Raw genomic sequence first — 12,248 nt, 5'->3', positions numbered from 1 at the left:
GCAGCGTGCGGAGACAGCGGCCGAGGCAAACCGAGGCCACGCGTCGGGACCACACACAATGCGCGCCATCGAAAGCAGCAGCAGCAGCAGCAGCAGCGCCAGTAGCGGCGGTGGTTTTGGCGGTATCCCCCTCTTCCTCCGTTAATTAATGACCCGGGCTAATGTCCCTTGCACGACGACGCTAACCCCGGGCCGGCCTCCGCTCTGCTCTGCCTTGATTTCTTCTCTTTCTTATTTTCAGCTTCTTCCAGCCTGGGCCCCGGAGTTGGCCCCCGCTCTTATTTCTGTCTCTCCGAACGGTCGCCTCCCCCCTACGTCAATGGGAACCAGGAGGAGAGAGGAATGGGGACCCGCGGTGAGGACAGCGTTTCCTGTTCGCAAGTTTTAACTTCTCGCCAGCGGCCCGTTGTCTCCGGTGTCGCGGCCGTCATTGTTTATCCGCGCTCTCCGGGGCGTCCCGAACGGGCACCGCTGGCAGAGACGGATGAGCTTTTCGACCCATCGCGGGGGCGGCAGGGCCACTCGCGCCGCCGTGCTCCGGCTACAACCGACCTGCGGAACAAAGCGGCTACATCCGAGCGCCCTTCTTTGATTTCCCTCTGGCGCCTTGTTGCCTTCACTTTTTTGCTTGCTCCATGTCGCTGTTCACTCAATTTTTTTTTTTTTTACTGTATACATACATGTCTTAAAATTTCACTTAGCGATCCAAACTATAGCCATTTTCAGCTTATAGAGAAGGCAAGTAATGTTCGGGCGCTTTTTCTTCTTGCACCTCTGTTTATGTCAGTACGTCTTCTGTCAGATTCGTGACCTGCCTACGTCCTGCAGAGAACTGTTTTATGTCACTTCATTATGAAGCCTGAAACATCGCTTCGTCCCTATGAAACAGCATGCGCAGATAAGATGCTTCAAATTTGCGAAAACTAAGTGCTAGTTAACATAAAGTAATTTATGAGCCGGGGACACGGCAGGGTTAATGTACGATCCTATTCAAATTCTTATCCTTTTTGCGCTTCGTAAGTCGTCCAAGTAGAGGCCGGCCAATGTCATCATCATGCTCGGGCCATCTTAAGCGCTGGATGATAAGAAAGGAATATAGTTGAGCGGAAGGAAGCCTTACATTATACCGGTCCATGTTTTTATTTGTTTGAGATACCTAGGGGCCGTATAGAAACCATATATTTATGACAGAGAGACAAACCACATCATTGTAGGAGCAACGTATTAGTCACCATGATTATAATGAACAGTCACTCACGTATCTGCATAATGGAAACAGAAGTAAGCGACTAGCCGTAAACGGCTGAAGTGGCCTGCATGGATGACGACGCATCATGCAAAGGATAAGTTTTTCTGCGTTCTCGACGACCTAGGCACATCATGGCGGAGAATACGCGTTTAATTTCTGTCTTTTCGTTTTATCTTTATGGCATCCTCACTCCGTGTGGTGTTGTTTGGATAGCGCTGTTACTTCGCTCGTCTATATTATTCATAAAAGTGGAACGGCCGAAACTTCGTCCTTGTTATGCTGTTACTATCCATGATAAACCAATATCGAATCGAACAACTCGATGTAGCCAAGTGTCGCGCGGTGTAGTCCTGAGCCCGTCGTTCAACCATATAGGCAAGTGTCATGTATGGGCCGTATTTTATAACGATTACTAGGCACCTCCGGCGTGCGCTGTTTGACTCGACGAAACAAGCAACATGGCTGACGTGCACTCTGCTTTCCTTTTTGCTTGAATTGATCATGAACGCGCCCTTGGCCTATGTCGGGCAATTTTATAATTTCTGTGTCGCATGCGTCCCGCCGTCATTTATACCGCGCGTGAGCATCCTTTGAAACAAGATGGCCGCGGTCGCAGGAACCCCTTGCGACCGATGTGGAGAGAGAAAGAAAGCTCTCATCAAAGAGAAAAGAAGACGAGAAATATACTCGCCGCTGTCTATCCAAGTCTCGTGTGGTCTGGCATCTCTACCATCGGCTTCATTGACATATACGCGTCGGGCAAACAGCGCGTCATGCGGGTAGTATGAGTGGTGAGAGGCCTGTTCGGCTGAATCACTTCAAAACAGTGAGCTTCGCTGTTACCTCGTCTATTCTAAACTAACATTGTTGAAGTATGTTGGCTGCTGCAGCTGCAGCTTTGAAATAAATTTGCGTGCTCTGACTGGTTTAAGGCCAGGGAACCAGACAGTGAACAGGAGGCGCTATACGGCCGTTTTGGTGTGAAACAATGAAATGTGTAAAAATGTGTATGAAAAACTGGCTGGCTTTATTCTGTCAAACCCGCATCTGTTGGTCGACACACATCTAGTGGTCAAGCTCACACCTGTTTGTGAAACACACAACGGAGGTTACACACAAATAGTGTGCAATAACTCCTTGAAACGCACTGGGGTTACCTAAACGAATGCCATTTTTTCTTTTGTTTCTTTTTTTGTAAGTTCGCTTGTCTTCGATTTCATTAGATGGTAGCGCTGTAGTTCTATGTCGACTCTTTGAACGTGAGTATTGAAGAGAAAAAAAAACACCGCCCAAGCACTCCATACAGATGGTTAGCCACCGAACCTGAAACGTGCGGTCGCGGTGTTTATCACTAAGTCAATCCCTACGGTTCATTAAACGACGACTTGGTAGGCTGCCGGATCCTCGGTACGCAGCTGCTGCTTGCGCTCGGCTGCATGAGCCTGTTCTTGCGCCCGGGCTGAGGCATCGGCGCTGCGTAGACGAGCTCGTTCCCGGTTCTGCTAACGGCGTTGCTGATCGAAAGCTGCCTGCTCCTCAGGAGTGCGCATGGCGCGTGGCCTACTCATTTCGGAGCCGAAGAGAAACTGCTGCGCGCGCCCTCGGCTGCGACAGAGAGCAATGACGTTACTACTTGCGCAGCTAATCTAGCACCACAAGGCCTTTTCGTTCCTACCCATGACACCCGCCGTGGTTGCTCAGTGACTATGGTGTTGGGCTGCTGAGCACAAGGTCGCGGGATCGAATCCCGGCCACGGCGGCCGCATTTCGATGGGGGCGAAATGCGAAAACACCCGTGTACTTAGATTTAGGTGCATGTTAAAGAACCCCAGGTAGTCGAAATTTCCGGAGTCCTCCACTACGGTGTGCCTCATAATCAGAAAGTGGTTTTGGCACGTTCAGGCAACATGACGTCATGTTGCCTGGTGCGATTGCCATAGAATCTAACGGGGACGCTCCCGAGTAGGAAACAGTGATTTTAACGCCACCGTTTTCATCGCGCCAGTCTTGTCAATGGAAATTTCGGGTCAGGTAGCGTGACGTCATGGATCGGAGTAAACAGTCCTTGTGGTATCTAGGTGGTGTTAGCCTATCGCCCGGCGCCTCTCTTCCTTTCTTTCTTTCGCGCGTGCGCATAGGGCTGCGCTGAAGGAGTTTTTGGCATACAGGCGACCGACGTACGGACGGACAGACGGTCGGACGAATCGGCTAGCCATATACAGCTTCACTTTAAAAACTCAAGATCGGCACATCGTCACCTGTCGAACATTTCGAGAACTAAGCTATCACGTCAACATGTGCTCCGAAGGAGACACGGGAAATGTGCTGTCAGCCAAAAATGAAATCTGATCACTGCCACGTTGCAGAGCTTACGTACACGTGAGTGTACGATGACACGTGTCGCGGGATGGAATCCCGGCCTCGGCGGCCGCATTTCGTTGGGGGCAAAATTCTAAAACACCCGTTAAACGTTAAAGAACCCCAGGTGCAGTCCGAATTTCCGGAGTGCCCCACTATGGCGTGCCTCATAACCAGATCGTGGATTTGGCACGTAAAACCCCATAATTTATTAATAAATAATAAAGAATGACACATGAGCGCGTCGATTGTTAAGCGACGCGCTGAGGTTATGAGGTATCCCATCGATATGTCAAAAAAAATTTGACCTCACCTAGGTCGTGTATATCACTGCGATGAAGGAATGCAGAAATCACATGTGCGCATGCAGCGTTTCAGTTTTTAAGACATTTCAGTTTTGTCCGTTGAACATTTGGGCACTATAATTTTACGCAGAGTTCGTGGCCAGGCTTGTTTCCTGTAATATTTCGCGTTGGTTTTGTTGCGTGATTAGGCGAGTGGCATTTGTGAGCTGCTCTGTTTCCCGGGTAGGTTTCGCGCGTCTGGTCACCTTGATGCGCATCTTCGACGCGGCGGCACCGTGAAGACCTGGAAGGGTTCCTTGACAACACGCCGCATGTCGTCTAACGTCGCGCTAAATATGCGAATGTATATGAAAAATAATGAAGGGGAGAGAAAGGCGTGGTCGGACGTCAGAAGAAACTCGCACCTCGTGGCCCCGGCGAAGAGGGAGCAAGGTTCCTCACTCGTGTCATGCGACGACGACGCTCGAACGCCCGAGAGGGGCCTGTCAGCAGCCGCTCAGAAGAGTCTTAACTCGCCGGAACCTGGCATCTTAATAGCGGCGTGTCGAGGAGCGAGCAGTTGACGCGCTCGCAAGCAACGGACGCGCTAGGAAGCCGACGGGGAAAAGGCAGAGATGACGAAGGCCAAGGCACCGGGCGTAGTTATCGCCGCCGCTTTCTTGGGCTGCTGCCTCCGTTCTTTATGCGCCGGTCCCTTCTCGTTGTGTGTGAGCAGCAGCGCACGTGTCCGCGCAAACAGCAGCCTTCGCCGTCCATTTTCTTGTTGTTGTTTTTCTCCCGTATTCGGCGCGTATATCGTGAAATAAAAGTGAATTGCAGCGCATGGTTCATCCCTTACATCTCTTTGCCCCTCACTTTTCTCTCCCTCCTTTCCGTGGCCTCAAATATGCGGGGACCGCCGTGTTATGGTCTCTCCTGCCGCCATCCGTGGCAGGGCGTCGACAGCTGAGCCCGAGAGGCGCAGCAGCAAGACGAGTTTACGGCGACGTCTCGAGCCGTAAATTCTCCGCGTCGTGCATTTTCCTCTTTCACAGCTCTTAGTTCACCTCGGTGGCAACCACTCCCTGTTTGTGGGCTTTTATTTTTCGCTTCATCTTGAGGTTTTCTACTTTTTATTTTTCGACTGCTCGTCTTTCCAGATTCTTTAGTTCCCTTGCTCCTCGGACTTGCTACGAAAGACTGAACAGTTGTCGACGACGAGCGTAGAACTGCAGTACCAATGGCTTCAAATGAAACATGGCTGTCGCACGTGGTGACACCTCGCGCACGTCGTGTATAGACCAATTGTGGAAAATCATGATCCGCCCTTTATTCTGTCTCTTGCGTATGTCTGCGTGTGTGTGTGTGCGTGTGTCGGCACGCTGAAATTTTCTACATACAGCGTCACTCATGGTTAGCATATAAGAAGTGTATATCTGATCGTATTAGGAAACTAGCAGCGAAATGGAACAGAAGCCTGACCGCAATGCGGTGAGAACACAGCGGCAACAAGAGAAGGAATTGAGGCGTAGCGAAGAGAGAAGTGCCTCCGACGCAAGGGAAGGAGAACACGTTCTGGCGATATCGAACTCTGGGTCTCGTTCCTCTCCAAAGCAGCGGCGCCGAATGGCGCAATTATGAGCTGCAGCACCACTACCAGCACCACCTCCGCTGCCGCTTCTGCTGTGTCTGAATCGTAAGCACCTCCTTGCTTCCCTCGCGCACACGTTTCCGCCGTATTCCCTTCGCGCGGGAACAGATTCGAGTCGCACGCGGGGGGGGGGGGGGGGGGGGGGGGGCTGCAAAAACAAAACAAAGCAGAAAGCATGGATTGAGGGCTGTTTGGATGCATCGCCTGTTAGGCTTAATGTGGGTAATGAAAGATAATGGTCACGGATCACCAGTGCTGGTCCCGCAGAGCGTTAGCATGCGATGGTAGGCACTCGCAGGCGCCGCGGTGTGTGTCGTGCACGAAGGGCCGAGTCCGAGTTGGTGCAAGCGTGCCGAATAGCACTCCGGGAATTAACATAAGCCTATGTCGGAGCTTGAACAAGTGCCTTTAAAACTCCCCACCCTTTAAAGTTTACAATGTGACGTGCGAGTAAATTGGAGGCAAACTGTCATGTTCCTGCTATCGTTTGCCCAGGGAGAAGAGAAGCTACATGACAGTCACGTGTTTAAAATTGACTTCTTTCGCTAGAGCATCCCACATGACGGTTTGAGAAACACACCGCACCTAAAGTGGGGGATCACGTTAGTGTTTCCAATGAGGCTGAGTGCAGCGCCAGCGATTGGATTAGATGACACTTATGTTGTTTGACGGCTTGTTTACTCGACCAAGTGGAGTTACAGCGCAACTTCGTACACCAGAGAGACAACACTTAGACGTAAATAGTGCAATCTGTAAAATTTGTCACCCCGCACCTTGATGATGACGCGGCTTGCACCTGTCGTGTTCTCACGTAGCGAATTCTTCGCGTAATTACATTTTTTCGGACAAATGACAGCACTGCTGTAGATTACAACTAATTAGTTGGCTGCACTGGTTTTTTAATGCCAACTTCAATGAGAATAGCATTCTTGGCATTGTCAGACCAGTTTTCTTTCCGGTTAGCTATCTAACCAGAAATATGGGCCCGTCCCTAAGATATTGGAGTCTAAATGTGGGCTGCTTCCTGATGGTATAGTGCTGTCTAAGAATATTTGTCTAACTTCTAATCCAATCTCGGAGGCCACTCGATCTTGGAGGCCACGCAAAGGACTTCGCACGGACCAGATGGCGCAGCGCGTCGAAAGAGAAGGGCCAAAGAGGAGTCCGGCTGCATTATGCGCCTAATGCATAACACGTTTCGGCTATTCGCATACTTGGATAGGTCTGTACAAATTTGTGTTACTTAATTTCTTGGGAGCATTCCGAAATGAGAGAGAAAAGAAAGAATATCTCCGCAAGAGGCAACACACGTCAAACAAATCAGACTCGTGTTTTCAAATGTGCTCTAAAAATTCAAGATTAGTACACGCAATGACATAACGTTAATGATTAACAGTTAACTATTATTCAATATTTAATTAAGGGGAGCACGACAAATACTGGAGGCTTCTTGAGATCGATGCTAATAACAACATGTAGTTCGTCCGAATAGTGGGCTTCATTTTTTTTCAGTGGCGGGGCCTCTTATTATGTGTACCTCGACACCAAATAACGTGGAACACCATACAGAATGGAAGCTATAGGGCTTTCCCGCTGACGATACGCTCAGTGCTGGAAATCTTGCTAGAGACGGAACAGTCGACACGTGAGTCTGCATGATCGCTCTCCTGGCCGGCTGGTGCCAGTTGCAGCTTCCATTACAGTGCCCCATTATTGCGAAACTGAGTGGATGTATGCGTGTGCTTAAGGAATAATAATTGGGTCATTCTTATTTAAGTTTTCTTTTATCGTGTGGGGAGGAGTATTGTGTGGAGCCACCATGACGAGCACTATGCAATGGCACGAAAGACGTCAGTATGTAATGGACAATTACGGTGACTTGGTCTCAGCCTTAAAAAAATAGACACCTGTTAATATTCTACACAGTTCCCATCCAATCCCCTACGACGTGTCGAACAGCTTGAGTTGTGTACTGAGAGCTCGTAATGTGTTGAAGAAAAGTGAATAACCTCGTTTCGAGCCAGTGAAATCTTTAACCAAACGAAGAGGAAGATTAAAATGGGGAGCGGCTGTCTTTTTTCGGCGATGATCAACAGACCTGTCCACACGTCTTCTGAGAACACGTGTGGACACACCGTGTGGCCTTATCATGTGGCCGACGATACATGGGACAAACAGGCAGATGTCTGAATGACAGGACAAGAGGCATGCAGCATCTCTGGAAGGAATCTCCACTGGGCATCTCCGCTGGGCATCATCGCTATTTTCATTTCACAGTACAATTTCGCGACATCAAAGTTTTAGAAAAAAGTAAAGACAAGCTGACGCTCAAAATTATAGAAGCCATGGCCATTGACGAAATCGGGCAATCATGCATCAGTACACCATCGATACTACTTATAGATAAAGGAAAAAGGCCACTTGCGCAAAAATGCTCTGTCACCCTAAGAGACGGATAATCGTTCTGACAAAAGAAAAAAAGAAGCATTGGCGGTCTCGTGCTGTAAAAAAAAGGGGGGAGAGGGAACGAATAATAAACATCAGGTTGCTAGTCCAGCGTGTGTCGTCGTCCCTTTTTGTCCTTGTCAGTGCGTTCTGCTGGAAACCGTTTTTGCTTTGGGAACAGTATACCAGCAACCAGAAGTGCCTAAACGGCAGCTAAACGTTATGCGTAAACAGCAACATCGCATTGGCGATGTTATTTTCCAAGACCTCGCATTCGTGTGCCTTCGGCCACAGGTTATGCAAGCTTTTGAGCCCGACTACACGCCCAACTCGACGAAAAGCCGCACAAGGCGCTTGGTCACTGCCCTTATTCCGGGTACTGCTCAACCATGTCGTTCCTCTTCGGGAACAGCGATCGAGGCTCGAGACAGCGATATATTTTATCGGATCGTTCAAATGCGCGCACGTACGCCGTTGCACGTCCAGCTGCACGAAGCTGTGCCCACAAAACGTGCCATCGAAATTTATGGCGCTGCGTGGAGAGCGCGTTCGTATAGCGAGGCATCAACTCGCCGGCGCAGTTCAGAGCTCGCGCTGTGCGCGCAGCCTTTTGATTGCGCGCGGCCGTTGCGGGGGCTGCCTTAACGACCACATTTGCTGCTTTTGTAGCCGGGTTTCGTGCGTAGGCCGTTTGAAAGCTATACTGCGCCTTCGGGGAACTCTTTGGCTCGCGGGGTTGACAGCGCCTTCCTGGCCTCAGAAACGTAGACACTGAACGTTGCCTACATAAAGGCCAGAACTGCCAAAGAAGTCATCGTTTGCTCACTTACGCTCTTGACGAAGGCGAAAAATAAAGGCAGCTATATGCAGAACAACCGCACAAGTGCGGCGGAAAACTGCGGAACACTAACACAGAGACGACACAGAGCTAAGCATTTTGTGCGGCTTCAAACGAAATTGGCAGGTCTCTCTGCGAGGCCTGACAAAAGCAGCAGAGTGAGCTTCCGGGTGTAGGTGCGTGTGCAAAGTGCTGCTTCTATAGTCGACTTTTCTTGAAGGCACAACCTCGCCGGTGTTCACAGGTTGCAAAGAACGCTCTTAATGCCTTGAAAACTCTTGATTTATTTCCCGGCGCCATTGCTTTTCGTGTGCGAAAGGGAATGTGTGGGTGGGACCGAGGAGGGGGAGGGGGGTTGCATTGCCAGCACTTACATGTCGCAAGCAGCACTCAGGGACGGACTTGTTTGGAGTCCCTGCATGTAATTAGTCTGTGGTATAGCAATAACATATATTAGAGCATGCTATACTAAGTTGCACAGCGTCATAAACATTCAGTCTATTTTGAAAACACGCTGTTTATCCTGTAGTGAACGTTACTGGTAAAGAAAGTGTGAAAAAAAAAATTATGTGCACTCTCAGATTCTGCGGTGTCGACGACGGTTGGTTTATTCCTCAATAATGCCCAAAAGAAGACGCACCCGATAACTTAGAATTATATAAAAACTCCGCGCAGTCTTGTGTCCTATATGTCGCAGCTCGACGTGGCGCCGAATGAGTGGGCATGTGTTTGCTGAAAAAAAAAGAAGAGAAAAAAAAGAAAGTGAAAAGTAAACAAGCCAACACGAGCACAATATAGAGCAACACGGAAACAAAGCACTCAGAAAAGTCACAGAAGGCGGCACTTATCTGTGCGCTCCTTCTTGGCGCTTTGTGTCCGCATGCCTGTAATAGTTGTTGCTAATGTCGAGAAACGCCAGCTGTCCATTTTCCGTATGCGAAGTGGTGAGGCAGCCACTCTAGCAGTGATGCAACTAGTTACTATAGCGTTTATGCTTCGGAATGCTTCTCGTGCTCATTGAAGAATCTGGGTCGTTCAAAATAATCCAGAGGCACCCGCTACTGTGTCTCTTACTGCCTCTAAGCTTCTTCGGGACGATAAAACCCCCAATTCAATAGTCTTTAGGAAACGTCGGAGGCGGCAGATCACGGCATATTTCTCTGGGAAAACTCAGCGTATTCAGCGTCTGATTAAACAAATTCCTGAAAGCATATACTATATCGGGTCAAAATACGAAAAATTAGTGTAAGACGCGAGGATAAGACAGTTTACAATGTTCGCAGACGACTCTGTGGTGTATAGATAATTAGAAACAATGAATTTGATTTTGTTAGCCTTTGGAGTGATGTGGATATTCAGGGTGACCATTTTTAAGCGTTATGAAATTTTTACAAATCGGATGTGGCAGATAGCATAATTGTTGTCTTTGGGCTAGATTATCCGAAGAGGTGGACGTTATTAGTATGAGAAATCGAAACACATATTCAACTAATTGACAAAAGTCAAATGATTACCTTCTTACTTAATTACATTACGGCTCATATTGCAATTTACTAATTGTAGCCGGTGAGCTTGCATTTCATTTGAAATTAATTTCCAGATTGACACCACTTTCGAGATATTTCCGAAAGTGTGGGAAGAAATACATGGGCGTTCCAGTGCATGAATGGGCATGAATGCATAAATGTTTTTCGCCGATCGCCCATGTTTATTTGTGCGCTGCAGCGACGTTTCATAGTGCTATTCACAACCAACTAGTCCAGCTGTCTACGCTTAGCATAAAAGAGTGTTTTGTCAAAAAGCAAGTGGAACAACAGCGCATTCTTACGGCGAGTTTCATGCCGCATATCTCCAAACTTGCGTCATTCTGGAAATTCATTCCAAATGAATACGCCTTGTAAACTCACCGGCTACAATGAGTAAATTGCAATATGTGCCGTAAAGTAATTAATCCAGAAGATAATTACTGATACTTTGTTAATTAGTTGAATAAGTTTTTCGATTTCTCGTGCAAGTAGTGTCCGCGTCTCTGAACAATCCAGCTCAAGGACTACAGAAATATATTATCAGCAACAGGCTATTTTTAAAAATTCCATAAAGCTTAAAAATTATCACCCTGCGGTATCAGCTTGGGGTATAAGATGAGGGATGTCACTTCACGTAAGAAATGTGTAGGTCTCACTCTTACAAGGAAACGTTCATTTGAGTCATACGAGAATGAAACAGATAGCGCTACTTTACGTATGGTTACGGAATACAAATACTTGGGTGTTTTATTTACGTCAAACTTAATATAGAACAGACATGTTGGCAATGCCAGGAATAAGAATTTTAGTGTCAATTATACTACATAAGATGCATACCCCATGCTGTAATGCGAGTAAGAGCGCACCATTTACTGAATTAAATAAGTAAACACACTGAAACAGAAAAGGAAGAACGAAGGGGAAACGAATTTCTCAAGTCATCGTGAATTACTGTACCACCGTGGTTAAGGGTAGGAACCAATATTTAGAACTTCTCTTTCCCGCTAAAACGTCTCTGACACGTGTAAAGATCGACCAGAAGGAAGAACAAGTGCCTCGAGCATGAAAGAGAGACAAGTGTGATGAAAAAGAAGAGACAGCCAACGAACACTGGCCAAATAATCAGAAACAAAGTGGCGGTGTGCGAGGGGAATAGGGGGGAAATGGATGGAGACAGGTTTTTCTCACAACGTGTGTACAAGGACATTGAAAGTGTCCCCTTCGATCGCGTGCATTCACAGCGCCCGAGCGCTGCAAAAGGGCCGCAGCTCTCCGGGCGGGGGCGCGATGGACGGATGGCATGACCGGGGCCGGACGCTCGATGAGGTGTCAGCTGGCGCGCCCGTCTGAATATCGACGTTGTCGTTTGGCCCTGTCTGTGCTGTCGATGGGTCCACTTGGCAGTGCATTCCGCTCCTGACGGGCGCGGCCCCGGAGCGCGTGCCGCCGTTGCCGATTGCGCCGAGAACCCGGCGGCCGTCGACTCCGCCGCGACGAATATTCCCGGGGCGCACGGCATTCATCGTGTTTGCGCCCAATCTAACGCGTCTGCGCTGTACCAAGCGCATTCGTTTTAGAGCCCATCTTTTGTAGCAAATCTCAAACAAACTGCCAGTCAAGGCACCACATGCATGCCCGCAGTGGTTTGAACAGCTATGCGAATGAGCTGTGACTCGGAACCGGCATTCTATATAAGAGCTATGACTAATAAGATGGCTTGATCGCGTGAAAGACGCGTGGTATAGACCTAAGCAATTGGTTCACTCTGAAAACTAATTTTTCCTTTCCGTTCCTCTGGCCAAACTCAAAGATGCCAGCGATGAAGCATCAAATTACGTGACGTTATTCGCGAACCGATGCGTAAACGGCACAACTTATACAGCTATCTCTCTCTGTA

At 48.5% G+C, this 12,248-nt stretch overlaps 1 protein-coding gene across 1 annotated transcript in view; it reads left to right on the top strand.

Moving 5' to 3' along the window:
• The window catches only part of LOC135917540 (uncharacterized), a 680,547-nt gene that overhangs the window by 416,555 nt on the left and 251,744 nt on the right, over window positions 1-12,248 (top strand). The window lies entirely within an intron of this gene.

Source organism: Dermacentor albipictus, chromosome 1, assembly GCF_038994185.2.
Source record: "Dermacentor albipictus isolate Rhodes 1998 colony chromosome 1, USDA_Dalb.pri_finalv2, whole genome shotgun sequence".
NCBI lineage: Eukaryota > Metazoa > Arthropoda > Arachnida > Ixodida > Ixodidae > Dermacentor > Dermacentor albipictus.
This window is presented reverse-complemented; position numbering and strand designations above follow the sequence as displayed.